The sequence below is a fragment of the Manis javanica genome, chromosome X (assembly GCF_040802235.1).
Source record: "Manis javanica isolate MJ-LG chromosome X, MJ_LKY, whole genome shotgun sequence".
In the NCBI taxonomy this organism is placed as follows: Eukaryota; Metazoa; Chordata; class Mammalia; order Pholidota; family Manidae; genus Manis; species Manis javanica.
The window spans coordinates 102,743,714-102,761,555 of NC_133174.1; the positions used below are offsets into that span (position 1 = coordinate 102,743,714).

Genomic DNA, 17,842 nt, shown 5'->3' on the forward strand with positions numbered 1-17,842 from the left:
CATAGTTTCTTGTATTGTCATTCAGAGGTTCTGGAGGGAAAAAATAAAATGGGGGAGGGGTGGTAGCAACCAGCTCCATGGAAAACAGAGTGGGAGCAAGCTTTTTCACTAACTACCCTTTATTATATTTTGATTTTTGAACAATGGACATAAATTACCTATTCACAATTTTAAAAAGAGAGAAAATACAAAACAAAATAGCAACAGGAAAAACAAAAATAAAAACGAAAAGAGCTTTCTGACAATGAGGGGGCAATATAATGTAGGAAAAGGGAAAAAATGCAAGATTTGGAGGAAGAGGTCTATATTCTAGTCCTGCCTCCACAATTTACTAGCTGTGCAATATTGGGCATTCCACTTAACTCGCCTGCTCCTTTTTCCTCATCTGGTAGATGGAAATAATAATATTTATCACATAGAGACTGTAATAAAGATTATTTAAGATAATGTATTTGTAGTGCTCAACACATAGAAGATTGTGATAGGCAGGATAATGGCCTTCTAAATACGTCAATACATCCCCAGAAGCTATGATTGTATTAGGTTACATGGAAAAAGGGATTTTTCGGATGGAATTAAGGTTGCCAATTAGATGACCTTGCAATAGGAAAATTATCCTGGGTTATCTGAGTGGGTCCAATGTGATAACATGGGCTTTTAAAAGCAGAAGAAGGCAGAATAGTCAGAGAGAGATACAAAGGAGAAGAGGTAGGAGAGATTCAAAGAGTGAGAGGGACTCACCCTGCCCTGGGTGGCTTTGAAGTTGGAGGAATGGGGCCATGGACCAAGGAATGTGTGTGGCCTTTAGAATCTAGAAATGGCCTTCAATTGACAGCCAGCAAAGAAATTTGGACCTCAGTCCTACAACCACAAGTGGATTTATACCAACAAGATGAATAAGCAAGGAAATGGACTTTCCCCTAGGGCCTCCAGGTGTGAATGTAGTCCTGCTGACACCTTGATTTTAGCCCAGCGATCCCTGTACCAGACTTCTGACCTACACAACTATAACAATAAATTTGTGTTTGAAACTGCTTCATTTGTGGTTGTTACAGCCACAATAGAGAACTAATACATAGATATTCAGTAATTGATAGCACTGCTATTTTAAATTTAGGTTAATTGTAGAAATCTTAGAAATTTGTGATCTATGTTGTCTGTTACAAGATTTTTGATGCCACACTCTGATCCTCTTGAAAAATCAATGGATGTTGGGCAACCTCAGTTTCAATAGAAGCTGGAGGTCTCAAACACGCCAACAGACTAGCACCCAGAGGTTGTAGTATCTGTCTCTGTGTCTTTGCAACTGGGCTGCCCAGATTACATATGCCAGTCAATTAAGTCTGGAGAATCAAGTGCTTAGTGATTTTATTAGAAATGATAAAAGAAATTGTAATTTATAGACAACTATACCTATCATATTTTACAGGTGAGAAAACTGAACAGGATGGGGACACTTTAGGCTGGGAGGAGGTAAGAGCTGCTCATTTTTTCTCACCTGTAAAATAGTGATAGGTACAGTATTTTCCTAAGTTGTTAAACTATAAAATGAACACATTACTTACTTCCTTTGAACTTCAGTTTTGTCTGTAATATAAAGATGATATGTACCTATTTCATGGAATTGTGAGGATTTAAATGAGATACTGCATGTAAAATGCTTGGCACATAACTGAGCACTTTTTGGGTGTTACTGTTGTTGAGCTGACCTTTGTAAGATGTGTTGTTAAGGTAAAGTATTTCTTATCTTACACCAAGTCATTACCTTCTGCGGGCAAAATTATTGTAGCTTAGCTGGAGACTTATATATAATATTTTTATTCCTTTTGTGATTTAGATTAAAAAGTGTTTATTGAGTTTCTCTGCTATGTTTTTACCTACATCATTTTTTTTACCCAAATCATCTCATATCCATGCTAAGAAGTAGGGGTTATTATTCACCCATTCTACAGATTGTTATCAGGCCAGAAATCCAGTAATATTTAAAATAGCATTCTACCCCTAGAATGCAATTTTAGCCTTGATTTTTTTCACAATTACTCCATTGAAGGATGTGTGTGTGTCTCTATATGTGCATGTATTTACCTGCTTATTTATATGTAAACATGCCTCGTGTTTAGGAAGAGCCTCACTAATAACTTTTTAACTTGGCAATTTTGAGACATGCCATATAGAGTAGGGCTACTTCTGATTTCAGTCTTATTCTATGAAGTAATTTCACCAGGAATACCTGTAATTCTTTCTGAATAAGATTTGTTTTGGGGCCTCCATTCTACTGAAATATATTTTATTTTTGCGTGTCTTTCTTAGTATTCTATCTGTGAGTCACACCAATTAGAAGTAGATGCTCAGTTCCCCGAGACATCACATTCAGTGGCTAGTTTTCTAGCAAACTAAAATTATTGGCCAAATAATATTAATTATAATGATATTTCTATGTAGTGATTGTTCACAATATGCTAGTGTCTTATAGAGTTTCATATAATCTTCCTAACAACTCAGTGTCAGTGGGTACTATTGTTAATCCCTTTGTACTGATGAGGAATTTGAGGCCCAGAGACAAAGTATCTTATGCAAGTTTGCACAGCTAATTATTTGTGAGCAGGACCAGGATTTGAACTTATGGTTTGGCTCTCTTTGAATCAAACTCTCTTGCCCACACTTATGGCTTTTACAGTGGAAAATGAGAGAAGTAGAACTTCGGAAAGTTTATATTTTTATTTTTTTTAAATAATAAGCCACATTAATAGTTCCTACATGCCCAGTAGGTAATTTTTTATTTTCAAACGACTTTCAGATCCTTTCTAAGCTCTAGCTCTGTGCCTCCCAAACTTTAATATGCAAACAAATCACTGGAGATCTTAAAAATTAGATTCCAGCTCAGTTGGTCTGAGGAAAGGTCTATGATTCTGCATTTATATACAGTTCCTATGGGATGAAGGTGCTGCTAGTGTAGGGACTACACTTGGAGTAGCAAGGTCCTAGCCCAGTCCACCCTAACCTCTCTTTCCTAACCTGTGATATCCACACTATAATGTGTAAGTGCTTCATATCACCTTCCTTCTTCTCATAAACTACTATAAAAAACATCTGCCTTGTCTTTTCTACTTCCTTTGTTTTAGTTTTTCAGGGAATGTGTGAATGTGTATATGTATGCATGTGCATTTATGGGTGCTGATTCTTAGACTTAACTATACAAAGCCAGAGCCATAATCACTGGATTCCACCAATTTCCATTCCTCAGAACTACAGGATGCCTTCTAGTTGCCTTGCTGTTAGTGGTGTAAGCCAGATCAGCCAGATAATGTGAGTAGCTTTATGTTTGTCATGTTCAATTCTGCCCTCCACATGAATATGCTAGCTATAGGCATATGCCATGTTTTCTTAGCTAGCAAAGATAGGAGTGTGTGTGTGTGTGTGTGTGCATGCATGTGCATGTATGTTCGGGGCAGGTGGTGGGTAAGAAGGCAAGTCACAAAGATATGGTAGTAAACATGTAAATATAAATATGGGCTGGAAGCAGAGAGTTGTGATCTTGGTAAACTGGGCTTTAGTTCCCTTTTGATTCCTTAGAAATATCTCCAGAGAGCTTTAGGTTTATTTATTCAATTCAAGCAGGCAGTCCTGGATTCTGGTTTTGGTTTTGTTACTAACTAGTTATGTGGTTTTGGCAAGTCATTCCCACTTTCTGGACCTCAATTCCTTGATAGGAGAAATGCGGGGATTAGACCCTGCCAAGATCCCTACTTATATGCCACCATCAGCTCTTTCTTTACCTTTGCTAAGACAACATGCTGAGGCAGTTGCATTGGTCACCATCTTTTTAGTGTCCACCATCTTTTAGCTCCACAAAGGGTGATGGAAAACCAAACCTAGGAACTTGCAAACTTCCCTTGACCAAGTAAATGGCAATTTTTGCTTCACCCCACCAGTTTTGGGTTTTTTTGGAAATCACCTGTTCTTGCTCAGTTGAGCATGATGTACATGCTTGTTTGTGAGACCACAGCTGAGTCATTCAGGACTCATATTTTGCTATTGAGGGGGTCAGTTGGTCTCAATGGGCAACAGACTTGAGAGACCCACCAACAGAAGTTAAGCTACATGAGTTTCAGAAAGGCTGACACTGGAAACCTCAGTTACTAAGGTCTGGACTCGGTGGCTAGTCTCAGCTCAGCCCTGATCTGGGGTTGATTGGCTCCAACTTCTGCCTAATGAGGCATCATTTCTGTGTGCAGGCTGCAAACTTTGTCATACTCCTCCCTGAAAACCTGGAAAATGACCAGGCCAGATTAGGTTGGTGTCTCTTTGGGACACAGGGCACTTTGGGGAGAAAGGCCCTGCCCCTCATTACCGGAGACCAAAAGGCCCCCACCCCCAAAATGGCGAACTTCCTGCTTCTCTTCTGTGTTCTCTGCTCCCTCCGGCGCCAACCAAGGCCCAATCACCCCTCTACACCTTCCCACCGGCGCCACCTAAGGTCCAATTGTCTTTTGACCCACCCCTTCCTTGCTGACCTGTATAAATTAAGCCTGCAAAATTAAGCCTGCAAAACAATAAACTGTGCCAGCTTGATCAGACACCCTGTCTTGCTGGTCGTTCTTTGTGTCTCTTGCTTGTTTCATTTCTGCAGGCGTCTCCTGCTACACCCTACGTTCGTCCCGCGGGTCGGGACACCTCATATTCCCTACCAGCTAACAGGAGGCTTTTGAAAGGCTTAGCATACTTAGCCAAAAACAAGAACCTTTGGCAGAAGTAAAGCTGACGGAAATGTTTTGGTCCCTCTCTTTCAGTGATGGAGCCATGGCAAAAGACAAATTAGAATATTTGGGAGCAGGCTGCAGGGAAGTAAGCAGCATGACACATTTGAAATATCCATTCAATAATTAAGGACCTGAATGGCTCATAGATTGGAATTTAATATGCTAAAAGAGTGAAATGAGATGACAAAAGTGAAAATGTACTCCAATACCCCCAATTCTCTGGTTCTAGGGAATTCTATCACTATTTACTCAGTGTTTATAAGGCAAATCACAGGCAATTTGAGGGTGCTTCACATCTGAATCAATTTTCTAGACAAATTCCATCTCTAGCCAAAGCAAAAGTAGGCAAACGTCTGGATGGTTTTCTTTTGATGTGTTTCAAAACATCTTTGGGTTTTCTCCTATCTCTTTACCTCCTGCATCTCTGATTTTTCTGGCCCAGCCTTCTCTAAGTGCTGTGGTTCTGTGCGCCATTCTGGTTTGGGTTGTTAATTCTAGAAAGAATGGAATCATAAGACTATTGCTCTTATAGCTGGTTGGAGATGGCAGATATTTTCTGGTCCATATCTCTATTTTGGAGCATACACCGAAGGCAGGGGAACCCGTGCCAACACAGTTGGAGTCTACATTGGTTCTGTATCCATACACTGTCCTCCCCCCTGTCCCCTGAGGAACTGTGGATCAGTATCCACTGCAGAAGCCAGATACTCACATTACCAAGAAGACAGCCAAGACCTAAACACCTTTCGGCTTCATCACTGTTGTCTCTTTCAGTTCTTTCCCGAGTATGAAGTGCCAGTTCTTTTCTACCTGCCTGCAACCTGGTCTTTGCTATTTATGGGAAAGTGTAATTTTAACCCATCTAAGAAGATTTGCTTATGATTGCCTAAAAAAGTAACAAAATGGGCATCTTTTCAGATCCTGCTTGAGTAATCCTCATTTTGTTCTGTCTCTAGGCAGTGTGCATTAGAACAAATTGCCTGATGCAACATAAACAGTTCCACTTAATGCAGAATCTGTTTCTCTCATTTACTGAGTTAGAAGGAGGTAATTCATTGTATTCTGGTAACATAGTAATAAATAGAAAGTTTAACAGAAGAGTCTGGGTGCTTTGGAAGCACAAATTCAAATGTTCCCCTCTCTGCTACAGCAGCAGAGTCCAGATTGTATGGGGTTGGTCCGGATCCTTGAAAAGATGTCAACACACCCCCCATATATATATAGTACAACTTTATGAAAGCATCACACACATGCCATATATATGTGTATATATGGTACAACTTCATGAAAGTAGCATCCTTCTGGAACCAAACAGATTTCAAGTGTCATTCAGTTTTTCCTTCAGGCTTGTCAACAGAGCGACAGAGGTTCCTCCTGGCCCTGTGGGTTTTCTTTATCCCAGGCTCAACATTTACATTGAAACCAACTTAGTACTACATGAATATACTTCTGTGTGTTTTGATTTAGAATAAGCAGATGTTAAAGAGTGGGTAAACAGTACCTTTGACATCGTTTACATCTCAGTTTTTTAAGAGTCTATGGGAAAGGAGACATAATAGATCATCTACAGAACACCAAAAATAGTCTGAGACTGACAATAGACAATTACGAATGCTAATATATAAACTTGATATATTTGCTAAATGCCATGAAGATAAATATATGACAATAGACAAGTGGGTCTGGGTTCCATGTCAATGTAGTAATTATTTATCATTTGAAGCCAGGGCTGACACACATTATCTCTAAAGGGAGCATTATTGATCAGTTTGTGTCCTCCTACTCATACAATAAACTAGGGTAAAGTTCAGAGGTCCTGTCTTTCAGGCTGGTTTCTGAGCCCCAGGCTCTTCAGGAGGGAGTGATAACCTTGCGAGAAACTCAGCCATCACCACACACCTAACTATGGCCACAAGAGCCCAGGTTGGCAGTGGGGAAAAAGCCCTTCTCCCAGTCTCATTTTTAGAGACCATAGAGATAGATCAGGATCTGTGAATATAGCTCATTACCTGTGTGTGGGGAGGGTTAGGGATGAGGGCATGGTCATGACTGTCCAAGACAGTGTGGGTGTTTGGGGGGAAGGGATGTCCACTTTGAAGCAGAGATCTGACTGATGTTCCCCTTATTTGCATTTCCTGGTTCCCTTAAGGAAGCCAGGAAAATGAATCTGGTAATTTCTTAAGTTTGAAGAATACAAAACAGGAAGAAGGTGAATGGTGGCTCTGGTCCCTGAGCCCTCATGAGCTCAGCTCTGGCTCTCTGCATCTTGAAGTGGCTTTTGGCGAAAGGGCTAGTGTCTTTATTCCCATGCTTATCTCCCAGGCCAGTTTTGAAGAGGCCTGGGATCAGGTTCCCCAGGGAGCTTAAACCCACCCAGGGATGGAGCAGATCACCGTCCAGCGGTAGGACAAAGCTCTGGTTTAGGAGAACATACTGAGGGAAAGGGATGTTTTTGGTCATTGCCAAGAGGCCCCTTGTCCTAACTCCTAGAGCTTTCCCCCATCTCAGCTCTCTCCCCGCGTCCAAAAGCAATCTGTTGCTGGCTTCGATGTGCTCCCCACCACCCCAGCCCACAGCCAGCCAGCGCCTCCCAGCTCTCAGCATCCAGCCACCCTCATCAACCCGCACCTCGCCGCCCCCTGGCAGCGCTCTGGCAGCAAAGCAGAGGGCACAGGGTTGGCTGTGGACTTACCAGGGGTCAAGTGGCTTGTTCGGATCTGCATTGTCTGGTGTCCACAAACCAGGACGCGTGGTATGGCTGTCTTACCCGGGCTCATCTCCCTAGGCGTGCCAAAAACAGCTTGCCCGGGACAGCCCCCGGCCTTGAGGCTGCCGGGCAGGCCGGCAGAGGAGCACAGGAAAGGGGCGGGGTGTGGAGAGGAGCGCAAGTGTTGGCTCCCACCTCGGTTTCTTCCTTCGCCCCTCAGTTATCCTCAAACTTCCCTGTGGCTGGTCGGTCCTCCTCACCTTTCGCTTCCGTCTGCGCCCCGAAACTCTTTGCTCTGCCCGTGCCCGTGCCTTATTCTGGCCGGCTTCTCCGGCTCTCTGACCCAACCTGGGCCCCTTCAAGCGCACACTCCCTTCACGCAGCCAGCCACACGAGGAGAGCAACGGAATAAACGGACACGGGAAACTGACAGGGGTAGCTGTCGCCGGAGAGTGGGGAAGAGAGAGAAGAGACGGGGGGTGGGTGGGGGCGGGCGGGAGAGAGAGCGCCAGAGAACCGCATTCACACTCTTACATGCAGCAACGCACACTCAAGCTCCTGCTGCTAGGTAGCGGGCGGTGGGAGCCCTGGCCACCCCTCCAAATCTTTCTAGACTCGAGGTTTCTCTCCCCTTCTGCTGCCGCTTCTCAAAAATGCTATACAACGAAGGGGAGAGAAGAGCAAAGAGGGGTGGGGAGGAGAAAATCGAGGAGGCGCGCTCCCTTTCTCCTCGCCACCCCTAGCTCCAAAAATGTCCAACCCTGAGCTCTCCCTTTTCCCTTCTATCTGCTCCCAGCTTCCCACTGCTCCCGTTCTCTTTCTTGCTCGCTTTGGGTGGCTGTGAGCTGCAGAGAACCCGTCGCGGGTGTGTGTGTGTGTGTGTGTTTGTGCGCGCGTGTGTGTGTGTGTGTGTGTGAAAGAGAGAGAAGAGAAGAGAAGAGAGGGACAGGAGCAGGCGCGGGGTGGGGGACGCCTCGGTTGGCAAAAGCACCTCTCACCTCCCCCAGTCCAGGCCGAAGCCTCACACCCTTCGGCTCCGGCAGGGGCGGGCGGGGCTGGGCGGGGGAGGCGGGGAAGGGGGAGGGAAAGAGGGAGGACGGGGCAGCCTGCAGGGGCAGCAGCTACTGCCTTCTCTACAGCTTGGTGGCCAGGGGTGGAAGGAAGCCGCAGCCGCAACCCCAAGTCAGCCCCGGCTGCCCCATCCCACCGCTTCATCACTCCCCCCTCGGTACGGAATTTTCTGTTTGGTTCGTTTGCTCTCCCCGGGCCTCCCCGTCCCTTGGGTGGTGGCAGAGACTGGGAAACTGAGCGCGGATGCGGGAAAAGGGGGCCGGAGAGCCTAGGAGAGCCTGGTTTGCAGAGTCTCTCTTTGCCCCTTGGCTTGAGTGCTCCTTGCTTTGGACAGTGACTCCCCGCCCCGCCCCACCTCTTCGCCCGGCTCTTGGCGGGCAGTGGGGTGGCTGCGCTAGCAGCCACGGGTCATTCCGGGGAAGGGGAGTTGAGCCACCTAGAGCGAGGGCGAGAGGCCGGCAGACAGCGGGACAGCGGGACCCTGAGTCGCCAGGGGCTGATCTGGGGTCCTCTCGGGCAGGCTTCAATCCCTGATAGGTCTGGCGTAATCCAGTGCAGGCAGCCTGGGAGTGCAGCCCAATTCTCCCATTCGCGCCCTCTCACCCATAGGGTGGGTCTTCCAAGACCTAGCCTAGATTGAAGTGGGTGGGGGCGAATTGTAGGAGGAGGAAGTTGCCCAGCGGTGTCAGTGGTGTGTGTGTGCGGCGGTGGGGGGTGGCAGTATCACTGGACACTTGGGCGATTCTTTGATCTTTGCGCCATCGTGTCACGTGAGGCACCTGCCCACCCCCACCTCTCTGTACTTTGGAGCTCAGAATGCCGACTCTCTGGAACACTCCTGGAACCGACTGGGTGGCCCCACCTCCATCACCAGCCTGAGTCTTTTACCTCCAACCTGCAGGCGCTTAGGTCCGTTGGCTGGCAGCATCTCCTGGCCCAGCAACACAGTCCCCAGGCTCGGCTTTGTCTTTTATTTCCCTCCCTACCTCTCTCCGGAAAGGGAGGGTGCAAGGCTTTGCCCTTCTGGACGCTGGGCTGATAACTGAAACTCTTTTCTCTATCCATTCTCAGAAACAATCCGGAGCTCAGAGAAAGCTCCGCGGTACTTCCCACTGTTGCCTTTTAAGCCCCTAAGCACACTCTGCGACCCTGAGTCGAGCTCCAGAAAGAGCCAGAACCATCTGCCCTGCCTAACAAACGGCCAAGTGTTCCCATTGCTGTGCCTGTGAAGCTGGCGTAGTTATGTTTAGTGGGAGCCCTAGCAACTCTCCTAGGCTACTCTGGGAAAATCTCTTGGGGCACCACACCGAACAAGGTTTTCTGTTGCCCTCAGTACCCTTAGCCCCGAGGTGGCCCAATATTCTGAAGAGTCTTAAGCTTTGTGTGGGAGCAAGACATTAGAGAAAAGGAATTTGGGGAAGAAGTTTTGTTTGTGTGTGGGTAGGGCCAGGGGTGAGGATGGAGCCTCCCTGTCCATACTGTTTAAACACTTAAGGAAGTGTTAAAAATGTTGGTCCATGTATGTGAAGAAAATCACTTGATTCTGGAAACTTTCTAACTTTTCTCCCATTCAGAGGCAGTTTACTGTGGCCAGCCACCTCATATATACAGCCTCCCAAATAAAAGAGGTCTATGTTTGATTAAGCTGATGCTTCTTCTGGAATGAGGGCTGAGTAGGATATGTGGTTCTGGGCAAGACTTTGGGGCAAAGTCTTTTTCTGACCAAACTGCTATCTAGTTGAGACTTCTACTCCAAGCCTAGGATGCAACCAGGAGCAGTGCCTAGGGAGAAGGGAAGACCTATTCTTGTGAACTATCTCTTTTAAAGGCCCTTGTCTTTGCAATTGTCTTTAGCATATGGAAATTATGGGTGTTTTTGAAGTTTGGTGCTTTCCCCCAATTTTTGTATGTGCTCCTGCCCTAGGCTGCTAACCTCTCCAGGAGATCAAGGTTATACACAGCAAACTCTTTCCAAAGTTAAAAGCACTATGCAGATGTCAGGCATTACCATGTGAGGATTCCAGGACAAACCTCTGGGGGATTGCCTAGAATGCTTTAAGAGCTGATTTGGGCAGAAGCCCCAGCTGGTCAGGTTGCTTGTCAGCCTTGGGGCTGGGTGGCTGATCTCTGTGATAAGGGTATTTTCAAATTTTCTACTGGGTAGTTGAGAGTGTATGTCTGTTTGAACTTTCCCAGGGCAGTTGGCAACCAGAGGCCACATCTGCAGAAGTGCTTCAAAGACAAAAATGGAAGCGACCGTGAGTACTTTAAGCCCAAATCTACCTGGCTTCTAAGAGAGGTTTACTCACATGACCTGGACTATTCAAACACCATTCAGATGTAACTGTCAAAATGCAACTGCAACTTCAACATTCAGGGGCATTTTCTTTACTATTATAGCCTTGACCTTAGTGCTAAGTGGGATGGATATATAGACTTGAGTTTAGTGTAATATCATAGGCAAAGACAGCTTGATATGAGGAACCCAAAGAGTAAAGACATTTTCTTTTCCCCATTAAGCAGAGTTTCTCCACCTTGGCACTACTGAAGTTTGGGCTGTGTGATTCCTAATTGTAGTGGGATGTTCTGGGTATTGAAGGATGTTAAGCAGTATCCTGGCCTCTACCCACTAGATACCAGTGAACCCCCCACTTTGTGCCAACCAAAAATGTCTCCAGGCATTGCCCAATGACAAAGTCACCCTCCCCATTTAAGGTAGTGTCACATTTATTTTAAAGACTGTATTTTACCTTAATTCTACCCACATGGCATGTCCAGATCTTGTATTGCACATAATTTCAGAAAATAAGGAATATTTTGTAAGGAAACAGCATAAAAAGGACTCTTCATAAATTAATACATTTTGACAAATGGTTGAATTCATTGTTATAATCATTGCCACTTCCTTATCACATCTAAATGGTGTGTTATATCCAGCCCTACTCACTATGAGTAGGGCTGGATATAACAAGGATCTATAACTCATAATCCCAGTTTTCAATATACTAAGAACCCATGGGCTTTCATGTCTCCAAAAGGAGAAGAGTTACAGATTTTCATGGATAGCCAATTTATGGATTGAATCCAATCTACCTTTCTCCCTTTTTTATTTCTCCTTTGTCCTCAAACAGTGACTTATTCTTTAAGGTTCTACCTTAGGGCGATTGCTCCTTGTCTTGCTAACAAATGCAACATAGCTCTATGTTGAATTTTTGGTAACTTCACTATATATATGGCACTTATGCCATAACAAGGTATCCAGCATTGAAATGGCCACAACATCACAAAGGCTTTAACAATCTGAGCATTGAAAGCAGGGTTTTTATTTACAAAGGAAAAGGCTTCTAGTTACCTGCATGTTAGAGAAATATTCAACAATGGCAGTGTAATGGAATGGAGTATAAGAAGTGGTGATTCTTAAAATACTGTGGAGTGTTGAACAATGTCTCAGTGTGATTGTGGGTTTTAACAATCAGCAGTCTGTGCCCCAGGATGTCAAACAACACTAATGTGAGTTGTAGGATGCTGATCAGGAATTCAGCAAAGGAAAATGCAGGAGGAAGTGTGGAATATCTGCTCAAAATCACCTGAGTAAGTAAGCTCCTGTCTTAGAAAATATGTTTCCAGTAAACCAGACCTACATCAGTGTCACTGCTTTGATGAACTCCTAGCCCAAACCAATACCATTCATATATGTATATCAACATGTCACTTGTAAAGACTAACACAGGGACTGGCAATCAGTATATGCAACTTTGTATATTCATAAATTATGGTTCTCTTGCCAAGGCGAATTATTTATTTAAATAAACGTCTTGCCTGAACTTGGACCATGAAGGGCTCTGAAATAATTGAAAACATGTTCCACATTTCAAAAGTATTTAAAATTCTTATATCACAACAGGATCCCTGTAATCAAAGCATAAGGCCTTAAATACTGAATAATCTTAATAAAAGAAATGTAAGCAGAACCACACTTCAGGGATTAGCTAAGGATTTTGCTGTACTTACCATTAATAATAATGGAAATAAGGTTGGCCCTGGGCAAATTTATAGAGTGAAATTATAGAATAACAGAACTCAGAGAACATTGGGCTAGTAAGAAGGCTTTCCCTGAGGTTCCATCATAGTGACAGAAAAAGGCCATTAGGATTTTGATAGTGATTGCACTGAATGTGTAGATGGCTTTGGGGAGTATTTCTATCTTAACAATATTGTCTTTCAATTTATGACACATGATGTCTTTCCACTTACTTAGGTTTTCTTTAATTTCTTTTAGCAGTGTTTTGTAGTTTTCAGTGTGCAAGTTTTGTACTCCCTTGATTAAGTTTTTTAAAAGTATTTTGCTGTTTTTGATGCTGTTGAAAATTGGTTTTGTAATTTCCTTTTGGGATTGTTTATTCCTAATGTATAGAAACAAAAATAATTTTGCATGTTGATCTTGTACAACTAGCAAATTTGTCATATTTGTCCATTAGCTCTAATAATAGTTGTATATTTTTCCTATCTATAAAATTGTATCATCTGTGAATAGAGATATTTTTACTTCTTTCTTTCCAATTTTGAATCATTTTATTTCTATTTCTCTCCTAATTGCTCTGGCTAGAACTTTCAGTCCAATATTAAATACAAGTGAAAAAAAGTGGCCATCCTTGTCTTGTTTTTGGTTTTAGGTGGAAAGTTTCAATTTTTCACAATCAAGTGTGATGTTATCTGTGGGTTTTTAAAAAATGTCCTTTATGAGGTTGACAAAATTCCTTCCTATTTCTAGTTTGTTGAATGTTTTTTAATCATGAAAGGTTGTTCAGTTTTATTAATTTTTTCTTAATTGTTAGAGATAATAATGTAGTTTTTCCTCCATTCTGTTAATTTGGTATATTACATTGATTGATTTTCTTGAACTAACCTCACATGTAGAACCAACCTTACATTCCTGGGATAAATCCTACTTATTCATGTAGTATAATCCTTTTAAACGCTGCTTGGTTCAGTTTACTAGTATATTATTGAGGATTTTTGCATCTGTACTCATAAGGGATATTGGTCTATAGCTTTGTCTTCTTGTAATGTCTTGGTCTGGCTTTGAAATCTGAGTAGTGTTGGCCTCATTGAATAACTTAGGAAGCATTTTCTTCTATTTTTAGTAGGGCTCAACAAGGATTGGTTTTAATTCTTCTTTAAATATTGATAGAATTCAAAAGTGAAGTCATCTGGTACTGTGATTTTCTTTGGAACATTATTGATTACTGATTCAATCCCTTTACTTATAGATCTGTTCAGAATTTCTAATTCTTCTTGAGTCAATTTTGATAGTTTGTGTGTTTCTAGGAACTTTTCCATTTCATCTTCAGTTATCTATTTTTGTGGTATACAACTATTCATTTTTTTCTTATAATTTTTATTTCTGTAAGATTGGTGGTAATATTTCTACTTTCATTTCTGACTTTAGTAATTTGAGTCTTCCATTTATTTTTTCTTAGTCAATCTAACAAAATGTTGTTATTTTTGTTGTTCTTTTCAAATAAATTACCTTTGCTTTGGTTTCTCTATTGATTTTCTATTCTTTATTTCATTTAATTTCTAATCTTTAATTTCCTTTCTTCTACTGGCTTTGGATTTAGTCTGGTCTTTTTCTAGTTCCTTAAAATATAAAGTTGGATTATTGATTTGAATTTTTAAATTAAGGTATCAATGCTATACAATCTTATGAAGGTTTCACATGAACAACATTGTGGTTTCAAATTCACCCATATTATCATGTCCTTACCTCCTCCCCATTGCAGTCACTGTCCATCAGTCTAGCAAGATGCCATAGAGTCACTACTTGTTTTCTCTGTGCTATACTACCTTCCCCATGACCTACCTATATTGTGAGTACTAATTATAATGCCCCTTAATCCCCTTCTCCCTCCCTCCCCACCACACCTTCCCAACCCCTTCCATTTGGTAACCGCTAGTTTCTTCTTAGAGTCTGTGAGTCTGCTGGTGTTCTGTTTCTTCAGTTTTGCTTTGTTGTTACACTCCACAAATGAGTGAAATCACTTGCCTTTCTCTGCCTAGCTTATTTCACTGAGCATAATACCCTCTAGGTCCATCCATGTTGTTGCAAATAGTAGGATTTGTTTACTTTCTGCAGCAGAATAATATTCCATTGTGTATATGTACCACCTTTCCTTTATCCATTCATCTACTGATGGACACTTAGGCTGCTTCCATATCTTGGCTATTGTAAATAGTGCTGCAATAAACATAGGGGTGCATGTGTTTTTGAATCAGGGATCTTGTTTTCTTTAGGTAAATTCCTAGGAGTGGAATTCCTGGGTCAAATGGTATTTCTATTTTTAGTTTTTGAGGAACCTCCATATTGCTTTCCACAATGGATGAACTAATTTACATTCCAGCCAACAGTGTAGGAGGGTTCCCCTTTCTCCGCATCCTTGCTGGCATTTGTTGTTCCTTGTCTTTTGGATTTTGGCCATCCTAACTGGTGTGAGGTGATATCTCATCGTGGTATTAATTTGCATTTTCCTAATAATTAGCAACGTGGAACATCTTTTCATTTTCCTGTTGGCCGTCTGAATAATTCTTCTTTGGAGAAGTGTCTTTTCAGATCCTCCACCCATTTTTTAATCAGGTTATTTGTTTTTACGGGTGTTGAGGTGTGTGAGTTTTTATATATTTTAGATGTTAACCCCTTATCAGATATGTCATTTATGAATATGTTCTCCTATACTGTGGGATGCGTTTTTGTTCTGCTGATAGTGTTTGTTTGCTGTACAGAAGCTCTTTAGTTTGATGTGCCCCATATGTTCATTTTTGCTTTTCTTTCCCTTGTCCAAGGAGATGTGTTCAGGAAAAAGTTGCTCATGTTTATATTCAGGAGATTGTTGCATATGTTTTCTTCTATGAGTTTTATGTTTTCATGAGTTATATTCAAGTCTTTGATCTATTTTGAGTTCACTTTTGTGTATGGAGTTACACAATAATCCAGTTTCATTCTCTTACCTGTAGCTGTCCTGTGTTGCTAACACCAGTTATTGAAGAGGCTTTCATTTCCCCAATGTATATCCATGGCTCTTTTGTCATTTATTAATTGGCCATATATGCTTGGTTTTATATCTGGGCTCTCTAGTTTGTTCCATTGGTCTATGGGTCTGTTCCTGTGCCAGTACCAAATTGTCTTGATTACTGTGACTTTGTAGTAGAGCTTGAAATTTGGGAGTGTAATCCCCCTAGCTTTGTTCTTCCTTCTCAGGATTGCTTTGGCTATTTGGTGTCTTTTGTAGTTCCATATGAATTTTACAACTATTTGCTCTAGTTTGTTGAAGAATGCTGTTGACATTTTGATAGGGATTGCATTTAATCTCTAGATTGCTTTAGGCAGGATGCCCATTTTGACAATATTAATTCCTATCCATGAGCATGGGATGTATTTCCATTTATTGGTGTCTTCCTTAATTTCTCTCATGAGTGACTTGTAGTTTTCAGAGTATAGGTCTTTCACCTCCTTGGTTAAGTTTATTCCTAGGTATTTTATTCTTTTTGATGCAATTGTGAATGGAATTGTTTTCCTAATTTCTCTTTCTACTAGTTCATCATTAGTGTATAGGAATGTAGCATGTTTATGATTTTTATTTTGAAATCTTTATCAAGAAGACTGGGAATTTTAGTTTCAGTTAGCCTTCTTTCTGGTGTCTTCTGCTTTATTTTTGTTTGTATGAAATTTTTCTGCCATTTCATTTTTTTAGTGTGTCCTATGGAATAATAACTGTGTGTAGGCAGTGCCCCCTAGTGCCCAGAAGCTCTACTCTCTAAAGCCACTGAGCCCCTGTAGCTATGGTGGAGGTTGCAGCCGAGTGGCACTGGTGCCTGTCAGGAGGAATAAGCCCTTTCCTGCTTCCCAGCTGTAGCGCCTGCCTCCACTGTCAGGTCCAGTGAGCCAAGCTCTGAGGGAGGAGTCTCTGTGCTATGGCCCTATAGCTGCCATAAGTGGGGCCACCCTCTGGCTGGCCTGGTGCCATGGCAGCAGGTATGCAGGACTGGTGCTTGCAAGGAGGACGGAGCAGCAGGCTACGTATTGCAGTGGAGGGCCTCAGGGCTGTCTTGCCAGCCAGGGGAATAGAGCATCTGAAGTTCCTGAGAGTTCCCAACCTGCTGGGCTGAGTGCGCTGGGACAATTTTGCCCTCCTGCCCTTTCTCCTGAGCAGTGAGTTATGTGTAATCTTTGCCCCTTTAGTGCCCCTCTTGCTGTTGGGAATTCTTTCAAAGTGCCCACCTTTCTTTTGTCCCAGGGGGCAGTTGTGCATACCTGTTTTACACAAGCAGCTGGAATCTCAGTCTCTCTCCATATTCTGCCTGTCTTTGCTTTCCAACCCCACTCACCCCAGAGCAGATCTCCAGGGCTGGGTGTTTAGCAGTCCTGGGCTTCTACTCCCTCCCCTCCCCCCCATTTCTCTTCCTCCTGTCTGTGGGCAGTGATGGTTGGAGGGCTTGCATGCCTCCAGATCATGGCTTTGTTACTTTAGCCTTTTCTATGGGGTCTTCTCTTTTTCCCTAATTGTAGGCAGTCTGTTCAGCAGTCTTTGAGTCGCTCTTTCAGTGTTAGTTGTATTTGCTGTATTTTCATGTTATATGTGGTTTTGGGAGGAAGTTTCTGCCTCACTTCTCATGCCGCCATCTTTTTCCTATTGTATTTGAATTGTTTTTCAACATAGGTGTTTATAATTTAAATGTAAGCTGTAGAGCACTTGGAGCACTGCTTATACTGTATCACTTAAGTGTTGGTATGTTATACTTTCATTTTCATTCTTCAAGTATTTTTAAATTTTCTTTTGTGATTTCTTCTTTGATACTTTTGTTGCTTAAGAGTTTGCTGTTTAATTTCTATATGTTTGTGAGATTTCCTGTTTTTCTTCCATTATTGATTTCTATTTCTAGTTTCATTCCATTGTGGCTCATAAAGATACTTTGTATGATTTCAGTATTTTTAAATTTATTGAGTCTCTTGCTTTGTGGTCTAAACTATGGTCTGTTCTGAAGAATGTTCCATGTGCACTTGAGGAGAATGTTTATTCTGCTATTTTTTGGGAGGTGTTCTTCATATATCTGTTAAATCTAGTCAAATTATAGTGTTATTCAAGTCCTTTATTTCTTCATTCATTTCCTGTCTCACTGTTCCACCCATTATTGAAAGTGGAGTATTGAATTCTCCAACTACTATTGTAGAACTATTTACCTCTTCAATTCTTTAATCATATGTATTGTGTCTCTGTTGTCTTTTTTGTATTTATGCTTACATTGTTAT

At 42.3% G+C, this 17,842-nt stretch overlaps 1 protein-coding gene across 2 annotated transcripts in view; it reads left to right on the plus strand.

The window, feature by feature from the left end:
* Window positions 1-8,553: 8,553 nt before the first annotated feature.
* The window catches only part of RTL4 (retrotransposon Gag like 4), a 327,445-nt gene continuing 318,156 nt past the window's right edge, over window positions 8,554-17,842 (plus strand). Inside the window, exons 1-2 of one of the 2 annotated variants that reach the window (XM_073227784.1) lie at window positions 8,554-8,695; window positions 10,735-10,796. The gene's annotated coding sequence lies outside the window, so the exon portion shown is untranslated. The remainder of the gene's footprint in view (window positions 8,696-10,734; window positions 10,797-17,842) is intronic. The other variant, XM_073227785.1, reaches the window with a different exon arrangement.